Source organism: Aquarana catesbeiana, linkage group LG12, assembly GCF_042186555.1.
Source record: "Aquarana catesbeiana isolate 2022-GZ linkage group LG12, ASM4218655v1, whole genome shotgun sequence".
NCBI classification, from domain to species: domain Eukaryota; kingdom Metazoa; phylum Chordata; class Amphibia; order Anura; family Ranidae; genus Aquarana; species Aquarana catesbeiana.
The window spans coordinates 47,962,201-47,981,468 of record NC_133335.1 but is presented as its reverse complement, the minus strand read 5'-3'; positions in this window follow the sequence as shown (position 1 = coordinate 47,981,468).

Genomic DNA, 19,268 nt, shown 5'->3' with positions numbered 1-19,268 from the left:
GCTATAACAGCTTCAGCTCTTCTGGGAAGACTGTCCACAAGGTTTAGGAGTGTGTCTATGGGAATGTTTGACCATTCTTCCAGAAGTGCATTTGGGAGGTCAGGCACTGATGTGGTCAAGAAGGCCTGGCTCACAGTCTCCGCTCTAATTCATCCCAAAGGTGTTCTATTGGGTTGAGGTCAGGACTCTGTGCAGGCCAGTCAAGTTCCTCCAACCCAAACTCGCTCATCCATGTCTTTATGGACCTTTCTTTGTGCACTGGTCCAAATCATTTGGTGGAGGGGGGATTATGGTGTGGGGTTGTTTTTCAGGGCTTAGGCTTGGCCCCTTAGTTCCAGTGAAGGGAACTCTTAAGGCGTCAGCATACCAAGACATTTTGGACAATTTCATGCTCCCAACTTTGTGGGAACAGTTTGGGGATGGCCCCTTCCTGTTACAACATGACTGCGCACCAGTGTACAAAGCAAAGTCCATAAAGACATGGATGAGCGAGTTTGGGGTGTAGGAACATGACTGGCCTGCACAGAGTCCTGACCTCAACCCGATAGAACACCTTTGGGATGAATTAGAGCGGAGCCTGCGAGCCAGGCCTTCTCGTCCAGCATCAGTGCCTGACCTCACAAATGCTCTTCTGGAAGAATGATCAAACATTCCCATAGGCACACTCCTAAACCTTGTGGACAGCCTTCCCAGAAGAGTTGAAGCTGTTATAGCTGCAAAGGGTGGGCCAACTCAATATTGAACCCTACGGACCAAGACTGGGATGCCATTAAAGTTCATGTGTGTGTAAAGGCAGGTGTCTCAATACTTTTGGTAATATAGTGTACATTTCTGGCACTGATTTTATCTTTATAGCCAAACAGCTGAACACACAGATGAAATACATGTAATGAGCTGTTTGCCTGCCAAAAGATTTCTAGTGTTTTTGTCCATCTAGTCCTGAGATTTTTAAAGCTCTGCCACACAGCCCAGTCCTGTCTGACAGGGCAGAAGACAATTTTTTCTCTGCTGGAGATCAGTGACGCTTACAGGTATTGTCCCTTCCCTAGCCTGTGACCTGAAAGTGAAAAGAGAAGCAGTGGACTTCTGAGATCATCTCTCTGTCACTCTGCGCTCTCCTCCTATAAGCATGCTCTGTGTCTTTCAGCACAACTGATTGGCTCCATATTTTGTTTCTCCCTCACCTCGCCCAAGCTTGACTGTAGAGTGGATGGGGGAGGCTGATACCAACTCAAATTCAATTACTTCAAACTGTAAAAAATAAAGCATTTAACCACTTCGATACCGGGCATTTTCACCCCCTTCCTGCCCAAGCCAATTTTCAGTTTTCAGTGCTGTCGCAATTTGAATGACAATTGTGCGGTCATGCTACACTGTACCCAAATGAAATTTTTATCATTTTTTCCCCACAAATAGAGCTTTCTTTTGGTGGTATTTGATCAATTCTGCGTTTTTTATTTTTTGCGCTATAAACAAAAGAAGAATGATAAGTTTGGGAAAAAAACACATTTTTTACTTTTTGCTATAATAAATATCACAATTTAAAAAAAAAAAAAAATTCCCTCAGTTTAAGCTGATATGTATTCTTCTACATATTTTTCGGTAAAAAAAAAAATCACAATAAGCGTATTATTATTGGTTTGCGCCAGCGGTGGGGGCACGCCCCCCAGATGGCCGGGAAGCCCAGGACGTCATATGACACCCGCCCAAGATGGGAGATCCCTCCTGCGGACGTCATATGACTATATGCGGGATGTGAAGTGGTTAATAACATTTTCTGCTACAGGGCAGCCATTCTGTGCAGAATCACGCATATATATGTGATTCAGAGCCTCCGGGTATGGGGCAGGTGCTCGCCGCCGAAGCGCAGTTTCTGCTGTGATTAGTCGAGGCTGGACAGAGCTCTGCTTATGTAAACAACACAGAGCTCTGTCCTGACAGCAGGGATGTGATGGATTTTCTTTCCCTGCAAAGGTGGTCTGAAACCTGGACACATGATGCAAAACCCGGACTGTCCGGGTAAATCCCGGGCAGGTGGAAACCCTAGCCCACAGCTAGAATTTTAGCCAACAACTAAAATCAGCTGAAATTCAAGCCGTCTACAGCCAGCCTTAGGCCATTGATAGTTAAAGCTTGAGGCTCTTTGATGTTACTTGCTTTGTGTGTCCTTAAAAGACTGACAGGTGTGATCAACTGATTTGTGGGGAACATTCAGTTGGGCGTGTTAAAAACTTGCAACAAAAACCGTTGTTCTCCCTTCTGAGATAAATTGTGCCAACTGTGTCTCCCTTTCTTTCATCATCCCCCCCCTCTATTCACAGGAACAAAAAGGTTTAGCAAAGTCCTCTACGGTTACAAGTGTAGCTCTACCTCTGTAGGAGCCGCTGGATAGGATGGGTCCTCTTTTTTGCCTCAGCCTTTTTTAAGGACCTCAGCCCCTCTGACACACAACATTGAGTGTACAAACATACAATATCTCAGGAATTGTCCAAAAGAAAAGGAGGATGGCAGCAGAAGGGGCAGGGGAACAAAGGGGGCTTGCAGAATAATTATTGTGGGATGGGCAGTCCTTTGAGATTTTTTTTCTGCCGGCTATCGTTGGGGCCTTTTAAGAGTATTTGTGCACTTAACAGCAGTCCCACTTAACCTGTATGCAGCATAGGTACATTATAGGTATGGTATACTCTCGACACAGGTGCAATGTAGATTTGGTTCAGATGAGGTAAAGGTTCATTATAAGGTTGGTATAGTATGCAGTCTAGGTTTGGAATTAGTGTGGCACATAAGGCAGTATGGGTGCGGTATGGATTCGGTACACTTGTGCCTCGTTTCCACTGAGGGGATCGGTTTGGTTCGGTACGGTACGCTATTTTGGGTGTTTCCATTATGAAAGCGGCCCATACAACCGAACCGTACCATTCCATTCAGGGTCCTGCTTCAGATGTGGGGCCATAGAAAATGGAACGGTTCGGTTAGGGTGGAGCTACGATACATTCCACTAATTGGCTGACAGAAAACCCTCTGCTGTGCTATGCTGAGGCATTTTTTCTAAACCCTGTATGGTCCCTTGTGGTCCCACTTGCAGTGGAAACGCTCACCAGAATAGACCCGACCATTCTAGGCCATTCAAACTGTACCGACCAGAACCGATCCGCTCAGTGGAAACGAGGCATTGGTGTCCTGCTCTCAGTGGATCAGTCCCTGCTAGTAGTATCAGCAATGGGGGAATAGCCTTCACACCAGTCCCTGGGATGCTGTGGTGACATCTCACTGTAGAAGGAGGGGTCCCCTTGGTCTGTCCCTGAAAGCCTTTGGTAATCAGTGGTGGGAAGCAGAATGCGTGTGGATGCTTCATTTTCCCTGTGGCAGCGGTGCAGGAGCAGTGCTGCACTGCCCCAAGGTGTCCTCCCTCCCAGTCTCAGGCTTAGATCTCTGCTGGTCTCCTGCTGACAGGCGAATAACCACCCTTGGTGCCAAGAGAAAGAACTTTCCCAGGCAGTTTAATAAAAATCACCTCGCCACTCCTACTGCACAGTGCCTATTAGGATCTGTAGTGTAAGGAGTCTATTGGTCCCCTTATATAGCTGCCATTTCAAGCTACAATTCCCAGAATTGTCAGTGCTCTTTATAGAAGTTTGTGGACTTTCTTGGCTTTAACTCTCCCCCAGCTGGCCGGAGGAGAATTGCGCAGAATAACATCAGTATCTCAGCAGAGGGAGAGAAGCATAACAGGCAAGGTCTCCTTCGCTATACTAATGTAGCCCAGCACATGACTACACCAGTTAGTTCAGTCTTGCCTCTACCAGGCAATGTGGAAACCCATACTCTGTACATGGGCCCTAAGGACCCAAACTGAGTTATCCTGTTCCTGCTTATGTGGGCTTCCAAATATTCCAGCTTTGTTGGTCATTTGGACATTCTATACTTTTACTGTTTGGGTTCATACTATATAAAGTCAAATGACAGGTCTGGCCAGCATTTTTACATTGGAAGGGCAATAGATCTATCAAACATCCAGCGTTTCAACTGAGAAACACCAGAAACAGATGTGTCACAGAGTAGTGAACAAAACCTTTCCCCTCAGGTCAGCTTGCAGCCACCAATTCTCTGGTAGGACAATTGTGTGGTTAAGTGCTCTGAGTGACAATGCTTTGCTGGTAACATTTACCTGGGGCTGTTCAATAAAATCTGCAATTCCATGGAGAAAGGGAGATTAACGAGCCATGCCCTGTCAGTGATAGTCTGTTGTGCTGTCACCAATGCACAACTTCTCTGATTAAACAGGTGTAACCAAAGGTTGCTACAAACATTAGAGAATGTTCCATAAAAGAGAATGTGTGTACGTGTCCACGACCCTGGCTGATGTTGCCTGACCATGCCTGCTTTGATGGAAAGTTGATTGGCTGTGATGGACATTCAAGACAGACTGGTGGCAGCAGCATTCTTCTCCTTCACAATAGGCACACTTGCACATTTGTAGGAAAACCTTTTGTTAGGCAGCCCATAAATTATGCATATGTTTTATTCATTCAACCAATGGGTTGAATGAAAGAAAATGCAATAGTTCCCCCATCCACATACTTGATATGGATAGGGGAATCCCTCCCATTGTGGTATTGTATTCTGACAGCGGGGAGACTTCCCCACCATCAGAATACAATGAGCAGTGTTGCCATCTTAAGCAAGCGACATTAAAAAACCGAAACAGGCTGGTTGTACACAAGTTGATCGATAGACCAATTTGTGTACAACCAGTCTTCCCAAACATGAATTGAAATTCACCTGGTCCCTGCTGAACTGGCCAAATTTTGATTTATGTATGGCCGACTATACAATGTAAAGAAGCGTACCTGTAAACAAAAAAATGTACACATTGGAAGAAAAAACAAAAATTATACCTAAAAGGGTGTTAAACCCAAAAACAAAATTTTAATATATTAGAGCCTACCAACTGCTGTAGTTAAAAAACAACAACTTTCCCCTGGAAGACAATTGCATAATGTGCTAGTATGCATTGAATACTAGCACATTATGAAATACTTACCTTAGAACAAAGCCCTCCAGCAGCACGCTGCCACCGCTGACAGGGCTTCCATTTTCCCCCAGTTTTCCTTCCGGGTTCATGGGCTCCGGCTGTGTGAGTGGCCAGAGCTGCGAAGATGATACAGCCCTAGGTTCCGGCATGGTTCTCTGAAGGTCCGGTGTGGTATGCCGAACTTTCAGAGAGCATGCACAGGTGACGTCACTGTCTGCATCCAGTGTGAATATCTCCTAAACCGTGCATGTTTAGGAGATATTCATTTTAACTACAGGTAAGCCTTATTATGGGCTTACCCGTAGATAAAAAACACAGAGTGGACTTTACTACCACTTTAAATGTGGTGGCTGAATAAGCCTTTTTTTTATGCTTTTTTTTCCTTTATTTTCACTTGGTGATTCAACCAGTAACACACTATCTGTCTTGGGGTGTCTCCACGGCACTAGAGGAGCAAGCGAGACATCTTTGGTCAGCAGCATTGTCAGTGGGGAGAGAATAGTGTTAAAGATTAAAACCAAACTCCAGCTAACACATTTTAAGCAGTTATAGCAACAGTTTGTTTTTCTTGTCAACCTCTGTCAGCCATAAATGGCTCGTTTCAACCCCCTAACTGCCACTTTTGTTGGAGATCTTGGTCTTTTAAAGGATCTTGAAAAATAAGAGACTTACTAGCCAGATCATCAGGTAAAAATAAAGGAAAGAAAGACTTAAAAAGCCACCACATCTAGGAATTAGTAAGCTGCAATATATTACATTTTTGTTTTTGGGTTTAATGCTGCTTTAACTCATGTCCGAAGCACCTAGGCAAGGGTGATGTCTTGGGCCTTCCGGCAAGACCAAGGGAAAGCTGAGGATCCCTAATCTCAATAGAGACACTGCAGCATAGTGCGTCCACGCCACTCCGATTGTCCCCTGGAGCTGTCGGAAGCACTCGGTGCTTCCTTGTATGAGGGAGCTTGTGATCTTTCCCCCTTATTCCCAGACTCCAGGGCTCAGGTCGGTGTGGTCAATCACAAGGTCCAAGCACTGTCGCAAGGCATCGAAAGAGGAACAGAACAGCTCAGAGCATGGTGAAGTTGAGTTAAACTGGGTGGGTGGGTGAGCTTTCAAGAGAACCTGTTTATGAAATTGACTAATATGTATATTAATAGCCCCCCCTTGTTTCAGAAAAAAAAATTTTTTGGAGATCTATTTTACAGTCAGCATTTTTGTTCAATACTCGAGATCCCCGTTAGTATCGTGTGTAGATTTACTCAAGCATCTATATAAGAGGGGAGGTAGGGTGGGAGGGAAATGGCCGTTCTGCTCCAGGTAACATGACTCACTGCAGCAGCCGGCTCAAGTGTTTAGTGTCTCGGGATATCCTAATTCCATTCCATAGTCACATGTCTGCTCTATGCTGAGCACAATGCACAAAGCCACAGCGGCTTGAATTACTGTGCTGGGTTTCATTTATGACATTTAATGTGAGGGAGAATTTTCTGTTGGGAAGGGCACTAAGACAGAGCAAGAGGTAGAGAAAATACACAAAGTAGATGCGGAGATGGACACAGTCATACTACATGGATTAAGGTCATAAGGTGCAAACAGCATTCATTTGCTCATACATGGAACTGAATCATGTCTCAAGTAGTATTGTCACCAAGTCAGTTTTCAACCGACTGGCAAAAACGCATTTGAAGATGGTGCTGGTGTGATCTGATTGGTGGAAGTTTAGCAACCGGTAAATATGCCATGCAGTAGGTTCCACCTCTACATTGCAGCACCATCCCCTATCCACAGGGTCGTGTTTAGACATCATGCTGCACCAAGCATATCACAATGATGATGTCTTTTTATACAGGTTCCTCCTGTTCTGGCATGTGATTGTTATATTAGAAACTCTCAAATATGCTACTGGGGGCAGCATGGGGTCTACTACTTTATATACAAAGCTCCTTTCAACTGTACAGACCACCAAACATGGCAAAGTAAATGTTGATACCATATTTTGTGTTCATAATTTCATATTTTTGTTACCATGAAGAACCCTCTAAATTTCATCTCCACCCCTTACCCACTACACTTCTCTGCTAAATTTAACCAAAGATGTCTAATGCCCTGTACACACGATCGGACATTCCCACAACAAAATCCATGGATTTTTTCTGACGGATGTTGGCTGAAACTTGTCTTGCATACACACAGTCACACAAAGTTGTCGGAAAATCAGATCGTTCTGAACGTGGTGGCGTAAAACACGTACATCGAGACTATAAACGGGGCAGTAGCCAACAGCTTTCGTTTCTTAATTAATTCTGAGCATGCGTGGCACTTTGTGCGTCGGATTTGTGTACACACGATCGGAATTTCCGACAACGGATTTTGTTGTCGGAAAATTTTATAGCAAGCTCTCAAACTTTGTGTGTCAGAAATTCCGGAAAATGTGTGATGGAGCCTACACACGGTCGGAATTTCCAACAACAAGGTCCTATCACACATTTTCCATCGGAAAATCCTATCGTGTGTACGGGGCATCAGTGTGCATAGAAAAAGGGAAACCAAAAAACTGTACAAATTGTAAATTGTATTACACATGGGCTGGACTTGATGGACTTGTGTCTTTTTTCAACCTCACCTACTATGTAAATATTGAACTTGGTGCTGCTCCCTTTACCCATGCTTCCCTTAACACTCGGCCAAGAGTGACATAATAGGGAATGGATCCCTGTCTATGCAGTAATGCCACCCTACTAGTCCACCCAAACCTAAAGCTTTTGGCATTAAGAGGTGATTGAGCAGCAAGATAGAACGTGGTGAGAGTCATGCTGAAAAACCTGCTCATGGTGGCTTCTAATATCTTTTAGGAACTGTTGGGTAACTAATCCCATTGAGAATGATCATTTCTGCTCAACCTTGCTGCCCAAGTGTCACACCACTCCAATAAGAGCCATACCAGCTCCTAGACCAGGGGTCTCCAAACTTTCTTAACAAAGAGCCAGTTTATTGTACTTCAGACATTAGGGGGGTTGGACTATGGTCCCCCTGGAGTAGTAAATGTCCCAGCGTCAGTGGGAGTAAACTATGCCTCTGACTTAGCACCTCTGGTCAGTAGGAGTGGAAATAGTGCCCTGTCATTGGAGGAGGGAGGCACAAACACGCGGGCATAATCAGCACCCTTGATGAGATCCTGTCACAGTTCCAGCACTGGTGGACCCCTGCGGCTTTGGATGTTTACAGCTGCAGGGTATGGGAGGGAGTGGAGGTGGTCAAAGGATTTTTTATTATAAAAACCAGACCAGCACAAAGGACACTTTGCATTAAATATAAGTAACGTGCCTTGTGCTGATTTTTTTTCAGACTTTTTTTCCCCCCAAACCTAAGGTTTTAGAAGTTTTGCTGGGAGACCCCATTACATATCTAATCTATCTATCTATCTATCTATCTATCTATCTATCTATCTATCTATCTATCTATCTATCTATTATTCTTCATTCCATAAATGCATATGAAGTACGCACGGAATGAATATAGCGCATGCCATCAATGGATACACTGTACAAAAATATGACTTGTTCATACAACATATAGTAAATCCTCACATAATCTATTCTGTCCTATTATTACTAAAGAATATTTCTTAGAAGTCGGGCATTTTTCACACTTGCCATTTAAATGTTACTGGAAATGTGAATAGGATCATTTGGATGTACTAAAAAGGAAAGTACAGTGAGTCACAATTGCTTCACTTGCAGATGTTTAACATGAGATTATACAGCCGTTTGTTCAGCCAAGAAGCGTGAAGCATTAAAAGTTTGTCGGGTGTTTTTCACGCATTTTTACTTTATGTTAATGTTAACTTTAAAATGTACTTATTTGTAACTATCCTCTCCCCGGTGGTGCTCCCTAGGTTGGCCAAACATAGCTAAACACCACTTTGAGCAATATTTGTTACAATCGGGCCATGTAGGGTTAATCCCTAAACGATAGCGAGCCCTGTGTACGATATTCCTATAATATGCAGGTTTCCTGGACCTGGTTGTAATGCATTGCACTTTATACACTGAAATTGTGCTGCAGTTGGGCTAGACTGGTGTCTGGTAATGGGAAGAAACCATACCCAGTACCATAATAGCAGTGATGTCTAACAGTCTCATGTAATATGTCTCTTGTCCAAACTTTCCTTAATGTTTTTAAAATGGAAGAACCCTTAAAATACCTGTTAAGTCTCAGGGAACTCCTGCTAAACATAAATATACCTACAAATTACATTGGTGGTCACTGAGAAGACACCATAATACTGGTGGTCAGTGGGAAAGATACTCCTTACACAGGTGGCAAGTAGAAAGAATGTCCCTTACATTGGTGGTCAGTGGGAAGAATACGCCTTACATCGGTGGTCAGGGGTGAAAATGACAATTACATTGGTGGTCAGTGGGAAGAATGCCCCTTACATTAGTGGTCAGGGGCGAGAATGTCCCTGACATTGGGGTTAGTGGGAAGAATACCCCTTACATTTTTAATCAGAGGTGGAAATGTCCCTTACATTTATGTTTAGTGGGAAGAATGTCCCTTAGTGGTCAGTGAGAAGAGTACCCCTTACACTGGTGGCATGTAGGAAGAATGTCCCTTACATTAGTGGTCAGTGGGAAGAAAGTCCCTTACCATGGTGGTCAGGGCGAAGAATTCCCCTTACATTGGTGGTCAGTGAGAAGAGTACCCCTTGGACTGGTGGCAAGTAAGAAGAATGCCCCTTACATTGGTGGTCATTGGGAAGAATGTTCCTTACATTAGCGATCAGAGGGAAGAATGCCCCTTACATTGGTGGTCAGAGGGAAGAATGCTCCTTACATTGAGGATCAGTGGGAAGAATGCCCCTTACATTAATAAACAGAGGGAAAAATGTCCCTTACATTAGTGGCCTGTGGGAAGAATGCTCCTTACATTGGTGGTCAGAGAGAAGAATTCTCAATAAATTGGTGATCAGAGGGAAAAATGCCCCATACATTGCCCCTTACATTGGTGGTCTATGGAAAGAATGCTCCTCCTTACATTGGTGGTCAGAGGGAAGAATGCTCCTTACATTGCGAGAACCACTGTTTTAAGCAACAGACAGCATGGATTCATGAAAGACAGAAGTTGCCAAACAAATCTGATTTCTTTTTATGAAGAGGTAAGTAAAACCTTGGACAGAGGGTTGGCTGTGGACCTGGTATACTTGGATTTTGCAAAAGCGTTCGATACAGTTCCCCACACACAGCTAATGTGTAAGGTAAAGTCTACAGGCTTGGAAATATCAGTTTGTAAATGGATAGAAAACTGGCTAAAAGACCAAATTCAGAGTAGTGGTAATGATTCTTACTCTGAACGGTCTAAGGTTATCCGTAGTGTACCCCAAAGTTCAGTGTTGGGACCCTTACTTTTTAATATCTTCATAAATGATATAGGGTCTGGGATTAAAAGTACCATTTCAGTTACATAGTTGAATAGTAGTTACATAGTTGATGAGGTTGAAAAAAGACATCAAGTCCAAAGTCCATCAAGTCTGACCTATGTGTGTGATTATATGTCAGTATTACCGTGTATATCCCTGTATGTTGTGGTCGTACAGGTGCTTATCTAATCGTTTTTTGAAACTATCGATGCGCTTTATCCCTGGAGTTAATCAGTTTTTTAATGCATGCCAATATTCTGTTTGCTTTGTTAGCAGCAGCTTGGCATTGCATGCCATTGCTGAGCCTATCATCTACTAGGACCCCCCGTCCTTTTCCATCCTAAATTCCCCCAGAGGTTCTCCCCTCAGTGTATAGATTCATTGCATTCATATTTTTGTCACCCAAATGCATTATTTTACATTTTTCTACATTAAACCTCATTTGCCATGTAGTTGCCTACCCCATTAATTTTTTCAGATCTTCTTGCAAGGTTTCCACATCCTGCGGAGAAGTTATTGCTCCGCTTATCTTAGTATCGTCCGCAAATACAGAGATTGAACTGTTTACCCCATCCTCCAGGTCGTTTATGAACAAATTAAATAGGATTGGTCCCAGCACATCTTTGCAGATGACACCAAACTATGCAGTGGAATAACGTCCTTACAGGATGTCTCCAATTGAGAAGCTGACCTCAATACTCTGTCTAATTGGGCGACTATGTGGCAGATGAGGTTTAATGTTGATAAATATAAAGTTATGCACTTGGGGGCCAAGAATACACATTTATCATATGTACTAGGGGGAGTACAACTGGGGGGATCCGTAGTAGAGAAGGATCTGGGGGTTTTGGTAGATCAATAATAGCATGCAATGCCAAGCTGCTTTTTCTAAAGCGAGCAAAGTCCTTTCTTGTATTAAGAGAGGTATGGACTCTAGAGAGAGATCATTTTGCCCCTGTACAAATCATTAGCAAAAATTCATCTGGAATACGTAGTTCAGTTTTGGGCACCAGTTCTCAAAAAGGATATCAGGGAACTGGAGAAAGTGCAGAGAAGGGCAACCAAACTGATAAGGGGCATGGAGGAGCTCAGCTTTGAGGAAAGATTAGAGGAACTGAATTTATTCACTCTTGAGAATAGGAGATTAAGGGGGGATATGATCAACATATACAAATATATAAGGGGTCCATATAGTGAACTTGGTGTTGAGTTATTCACTTTACAGTCAACACAGAGGACAAGGCGGCACTCTTTATGCCTAGAGGAAAAGAGATTTCATCTCCAAATACGGAAAGGTTTCTTCACAGTAAGAGCTGTGAAGATGTGGAATAGACTCCCTCCAGAGGTGGTCATGGCCAGTTCAGTAGATTGCTTTAAGAAAGGCCTGGATTCTTTCCTAAATGTACAAAATATAACTGGGTACTAACATTTATAGGTAACGTTGATCTAGGGAATATCCGATTGCCTCTTGGGGGATCAAGAAGGATTTCTTTTCCCCTGCTGTAGGAAATTGGATCATGCTTTGCTGGGGGTTTTCGCCTTCCTCTGGATCAACTCTGGGTATAGGATTGGGTATATGGGATTGTTTGATATTACTTTTTATTTATTTATTTTTATGCTTGAACTGGATGGACTTGTGTCTTTTTTTAACCTGACTAACTATGTAACTATGTGATCAGTGGTAAGAATGTCCCTCACATTGGTGGTCAGTGGGAAGAATACCCCTTACGTTGGCGATTAAACAGTGGGAAGAATACTCCTTACATTGGTGGTCAGAGTGAAGAATGTCCCTTACATTGGTGGTCAGAGAAAAGAATGCTTTGCTTACAGATATCTAAATAGACCATTGACCCATTGGGGTCAATGGTAAATTATTTAATAGACAGAAATTGCTCACAGCTAAAAGAACTCCATAAAATCTATAGAGGAACTCTAGGGTTCCATAGAATCCAGGTTAAAAAGGGTGTTTTAATCTATCTATCTCTGGAAGCATGTATGCAGTCTTCATACAACTATAGGGGGGTTTGAAGTCTCTGACCATCTGTTGTTGCATGTCCATAGTATCTGAGAGTTTTTTGTAGCATTATATTGTGTATGGCCCAGGTCAAGGGCTGCAATTGAGCCATCTATATAAAGAAAATTGACCACCACTGGTGTATATGTTGCCAAAACAACTCACAGCTGAGGGAAAAGGAAACGCAGTGTGTTTGCTCCAGGTCATAATGTTGACTCTGAGCATGGTTGCCCCAAACAGACATTGTGTGCAGAGCCTGTTCACACCGAAATGGCAGGTTGCAGTACATTCCCATATGAATGAGACATTATAGTAGACTCTGTCAGTAAAAGATGGAGAGAAAGTGTGTATATGGACTGAGGACAGACAGCATTCCATTAGGAGGTGGAGACTTTCTTTCTGACTTGTGAAAAAGGCATGGGAAGAAAAATACAGTGCAAAACACAAGTGGACAACTGTGACCTTGTCACCCCCTCCAGTCCATTTGTCACTCATACAGCTGCTGGTCTGCACCCTTTCACTGCTCAGTGACTGGAGTTTTTATAGGAGAACTCAGCCATGAACTTTTTACATCTAAACTGACCACATAACATGACCCCAGAGTTACTATTAAAAAGGCACTTCATGTTTATGAAGTCATAATACCTCTAACACTAGGAGGGTCCAGAGGTAGAGATAGCCAGCGCCAAATATATTCCAGAGGGTAGTATTGGGGGCATTAGTGGTAGGTTGACTAAAGCACCTAAACCCAAGGTAAGTATAGTAACAAGTCCTATTTGCAACCTCAGAACACCCAAAAAGGAGACAGTATGCGACTGGTCTAAACTACATGGCATGTTCACCAATGCCAGGAGTCTGGCGGACAAGATAGGAGAACTAGAGTTACTGTTTTTCGAGGAGGATTTTGTAGGAATTTCAGAGACTTGGTTCAACAGCTCTCATGATCGGCTCGCAACCATTCAAGGGTATTCCCTATCTTGCAGGGATAGAGAGGGTAAAAAAGGGGGAGGGGTATGCCTGTATATCAAAACTGATGTACAAGTGAATTTGAGAGATGACATCGCTAAGGGAGCAAGGGAGGAGGTGGAATCCTTATGGGTAGAGCTGCAAAGGGATGGAACTAAGGGGAAAGTGTCAGAAACCATGAATCAGACTGAGACTGAAGTACAGTTAAATCACACTTGGTTAATAAGAATTAAAAAAAAGGTAAACAGAGTAAAACGTAGTCAAAACATAGCCAGAGTTCAGGAACCGGAACGGACAATCAGACAAGCCAAAACATCAGGAAGCCAGAGAACAGCATAGTAGAACAGCTAACAGGATCTGGAGCTAGAAGTAATGTCAGTCAAGCAAGTCTTTAATAGGAACACAGGAGAACGTCTCTAGAGATGTGACCAAGGCGAAGGCAGAGATCATCTGGGCTGGACGGCTAAGTAGGCAGGACTGATGAGCAGGATATCATAAACAGGAGAGTCACTGTGGAGAGATAGGAGCTGGCACTTAGCCGACAGCTGAGCGGCCAGCTCAGAGAAGGAAGGGCTGAGCCCAGCCCTGACAGAAAGTAATACTGGGTGTATGCTATAGGCCCCCTAACCAGAGGGAGGAGGTGGAGGTGGACCTCATATCACAATTTGGATTAGCGGCAAGGGTGGCAAGTGTCATTATAATGGGGGATTTTAATTATCCAGAAATAGACTGGGTGGAAGGAACCGCGCATTCATCTAAGGCTCGCCAGTTCCAAAATGTCTTGCAGGACAATTTTATGGGTCAGATGGTAAATGCACCAACTAGAAACAAAGCGTTACTAGACCTACTGATTACCAACAATACAGACTTGATCACAGATTAAGAAATACAGGGCAATTTAGGAAACAGTGATTACAGGTCAATTAGTTTCAGTATAAATCACACTAATAGGAAACATAAGGGGAATACAAAGACACTGAATTTCAAAAGAGCCAACTTCCCTAAACTGCGATCCTTGCTAAAAGATAAAATTGGGATAAAATCTTAGGAACAAAGAACACAGAGGAGAAATACGTATGCTTTAAAAGCATACTAAAGCCAGTGCATCCCAATGGGAAATTTAAAAGAGCTAATAAAAGTCCTGGGTGGCTTAACTCCAATGTAAAAATGCATATAAAAGCAAAGGAGAAGGCCTTCAAAAAATACAAGGCTGAGGGATCATCATCAATTCAGCATTCCAACTTTACAAAGAATGCAACAAGAAATGTAAGAGTGCAGTCAGGGCGGCTAAGATAGAACATGAAAGGCACATAGCGGAGGAGAGTAAGAAAAATCCCAAGAAATTCTTTAAGTACATAAATAGTAAGAAAGGGAGGTCAGATCATATTGGTCCCATAAAGAATGATGAAAGGAATCTAGTTACTAAGGATGGAGAGATGGCAAAGGTATTGAATTTATTCTTCTCCTCAGTTTTCACGAGGGAATCGCGGGGCTTCAGTAACCAAAACTGCAATGTTTATCCTCATTACACGTCACAGGAAGCACCCTCATGGCTAACAGAGGATAGAATTAGAAATAGACTTGAAAAACTTAACATTAATAAGTCACCAGGACCAGATGGCTTGCACCAGAGGGTCCTTAAGGAACTCAGTCAAGTAATTGCCAGACCATTGTTTCTAATTTTGTACAAACAGTCTACTGACTGGAATGGTACCAGCTGATTGGAGAAAAGCCAATGTAGCACCAATATTTAAAAAAGGTTCCAAAATACATCCCTGGGAATTACAGACCAGTTAGCCTAACATCAATTGTATGCAAGCTCTTGGAGGGGATGATAAGGGACGATATACAAGATTTTAGCAATGACAACTGTATCATTAGCAGTAATTAGCATGGATTCATGAAGAATCGTTCTTGCCAAACCAATCTATTAACCTTCTATGAGGAGGTGAGTTGCCATCTAGATAAAGGAAGGCCCGTAGACGTGGTGTATCTAGATTTTGCAAAAGCATTTGACACAGTTCCCCATAAACGTTTACTGTAAGGTCAGTTGGCATGGACCATAGAGTGAGTACATGGATTGAAAACTGGCTACAGGGGCAAGTTCAGAGGGTGGTGATAAATGGGGAGTACTCGGATTGGGCAGGGGTGAAAAGTGGGGTCCCCCAGGGTTCTGTCCTGGGACCAATCCTATTTAGTTTATTCATAAACGACCTGGAGGATGGGATAAACAGTTCAATCTCTGTATTTGCGGACGATACTAAGCTAAGCAGGGCAATCATTTCTCCGCAGGATGTGGTAACCTTGCAAGAAGATCTGAACAAATTAATGGGGTGGGCAACTACATGGCAAATGACGTTTAATGTGGAAAAATTTAAAATAATGCATATGGGTGGCAAAAATATGAATGCAATCTACTTACTGGGGGGATAACCTCTGGGGGAATCTAGGATGGAAAAGGACCCGGGGGTCCTAGTAGATGACAGGCTCAGCAATGGCATGCAATGCCAAGCTGCTGCAAGCAAAGCAAACAGAATATTGGCATGCATTAACCACTTCAGCCCCGGAAGGATTTACCCCCTTCCTGACCAGAGCACTTTTTGCGATACGGCACTGCATCGCTTTAACTGACAATTGCGCGGTCTTGAGATGTTGCACCCAGATAAAATTGATGTCCTTTTTTTCCCACAAAGAGCTTTCTTTTGGTGGTATTTGATCACCTCTGCGGTTTTTATTTTTTGCGCTATAAACAAAGAAAAAACGATAATTAAAAAAAAAGCAATATTTTTAAATTTTTGCTATAATAAATATCCCCCAAAAATATATAAAAAAACGAATTTCTTTCTTAGTTTAGGCCGATATGTATTCTTCTACATATTTTTGGTAAAAAAATCACAATAAGTGTATATTGATTGGTTTGCGCAAAAGTTATAGCGTCTACAAAATAGGGGATAGATTTATGGCATTTTTATTATGATTTTTTTTTTTTATTAGTAATGGCGGCGATCTCGATTTTTATTGTGACTGCGACATTATGGCAGACACATCGGATACTTTTGACACCATTTTGGGACCATTGTCATTTATACAGCGATCAGTGCTATAAAAATGCACTGATTACTGTGTAAATGACACTGGTAGGGAAGGGGTTAAACACTAGGGGGCGATCAAGGGGTTAAGTGTGTCCTAGGGAGGTGTTCTAACTGTGGGGGGGATGGACTACCACTGACATGACAGCGATCACTGCTCCCGATTACAGGGAGCAGTAGATCTCTGTTATGTCACTAGGCAGAACGGGGAAATGCCTTGTTTACAAAGGCATCTCCCCGTTCTTCCGCACTGTGACACGATTGCGGGCCCCTGGCGGACATCGAGTCCGCAGGACCCGCGGGCACAGTCACAGAGTACGCAGCGGCCGGGTGCCCACAATGCCGCAAATTAAAGGGGACGTACCGGTACGCCCATTTGCCCAGCCGTGCCATTGTGCCGACGTACATCATTGTGCCGACGTACATCATTGTGCCGACGTACATCGTCGTGCGCTGGTCGGCTAGTGGTTAAAAAGAGGATTAACTTCAGAGATAAAATGATCATTTTCCCACTCTACACGACTCTGGTAAGGCCGCACCTGGAGTATGCCATCCAGTTCTGGGCACCAGTCCTCAGGAAGGATGTACTGGAACTGGAGAGAGTCCAGAGAAGGGCAACAAAACTAATAAAGGGACCAGAGGATATTAGTTATGAGCAAAGATTATGAGCACTGAACTTATTCTCTCTGGAGAAGAGACGCTTGAGAGCTTGACGCTTACCCTGGGGGCACCAATTGAAGAGGAGTGGCCTGGAGCGCCGGCAGGGCACCCCATAAGAAGAGGATCAGGGCTGCTCTGTGCAAAACGATTTCACAGAGCAGGTAAGTATAGGCATTTTGGTATTTTTATAAAAAAAAACAAAAAACTAGGGTTTACACCTTTTAAAGCAGCTCAGTCGGAAATCTAAAGCACAGGCACCCTTAAAGACAAAGAGCACTCATTCTATTTGCCCTGTGCCCTGACCTAAGAGCTGGTTCACATCAGATGCAGCCAAGTTCGTTTTTATTCTGCATCAAAAACGCATAGACAGTGTTTAACATGAATTCCAATGACTCTAGTTCATGCCAGGGCAGTGCGTTCCCGTGCAGTCAACAAAATTAGAACATGTTACATATTTTCTGTATGGAACGCATCTGGAACAAGGCAAAACGCTTCAAAAACTAACCAGAACGCACATGTCTTCAATTGAGATGACAAATAAAAACGCACATGCAGAAACACATACAGAATGCAGAAATATGGTGTGAACTGGCCCTAAAACGAACCCACACTCCCCCTCCACAGATGTTTACCTACCTCGCTCAGGTGGTTGCGGCTTCTGATGTTTGTTTACATCCTTCCATGCCTGGGCATTGCTGCCCTATACTGTAGACTTCTATGAGTCTGTCTCCTACTGTGTGCCTTTGACTCTGGTTTAAACACTTGCCACCCACCATATAGCAGAATGACGGCGGCAAAGTGGTTTCAATATGCTGACTGGGCGTCATATGACGTCCGCAGGATATTGAGCCACTGCGCGCCCCCGGGGGCACGCATCGCGGCGATCGTTGTTGCGGGGTGTCAGTCTGACACCCCGCAACAACGATCCAGGTAAAGAGTCTCTGACGGAGACTCTTTACCATGTGATCAGCCGTGTCCAATCATGGCTGATCACGATGTAAATAGGAAGAGCCGGTGATCGGCTTTTCCTCACTCGCGTCTGACAGATGCGAGTAGAGAAGAGCCGATCGGCTGCTCTCCTGACAGGGGAGGTCTGTGCTGATTGTTTATCAGCACAGCCCCCCCTCGGATCCCACCCAGGACCACCAGGGAAGCCGCCCAGGACCACCAGGGAAGCCATCCACACTGGACCACCAGTTATGCCCCCTAGACCCCCCGGGAAATACTAATGTGCCCAGGCAGCTGCCAATCAATGCCCAGGCAGCTGCCAATCAGTGCCCACTCACAATGCCTACCACTGCCAGTGCCACCAGGGATACCTATCAGTGCTGCGTATCACTGCCACGTATCAGTGCCCATCAGTGCCACGTATCAGTGCCCATCAGTGCCGCTTATCAGTGCCCAGCAGTGCCGCCTATCAGTGCCCATCAGTGCCACCCATAAGAACCCATCTTTGCAGCCTTTCAGTGCCCATCAGTGTCGCCTATCAGTGCCACCCAGTGCCACCCATGAGTGCCCATCAGTGCCGCCTATCAATGCCCATCAGTGCTGCATATCAGTGCCACCCATCAGTGCCGCCTACCAGTGCCCATCAGTGCCGCATATCAGTGCCCATTGTCAGTGCCCGCTCATTGGTGCCACCTCATCGGTGCCACCTTATCAGTGCCTGTCAGTGCCGCCTTATCAGTGCCTATCAGTAAAAGAGGAAACTTACTTATTTACACATTTTTTTAACAGAAACAAAAGCAAAACTTTTATTTTTTTTAAAAAAAAAATTTTTTAGCAAAAAATAAAAACCGCAGAGGTGATCAAACACAACCAAAAGAAAGCTCTATTTGTGGGAACAAAATGATAAAAATTCAGTTTGGGTACAGTGTTGCATGACCGCGCAATTGTCATTCAAACTGTGACAGCGCTGAAAGCTGAAAATTGGTCTGGGCAGGAAGGTGTATAAGTGCCCTGTATTGAAGTGGTTAAGGACACAACCCCAAAGAAGTCTATGAGGCTGTACTTCAAAAGGCGAGACTAAGAACTTGAGACTTGTGGTGCTCGATGTAAACGTTCACCAGTGGCCAAGCCTGTTGGATT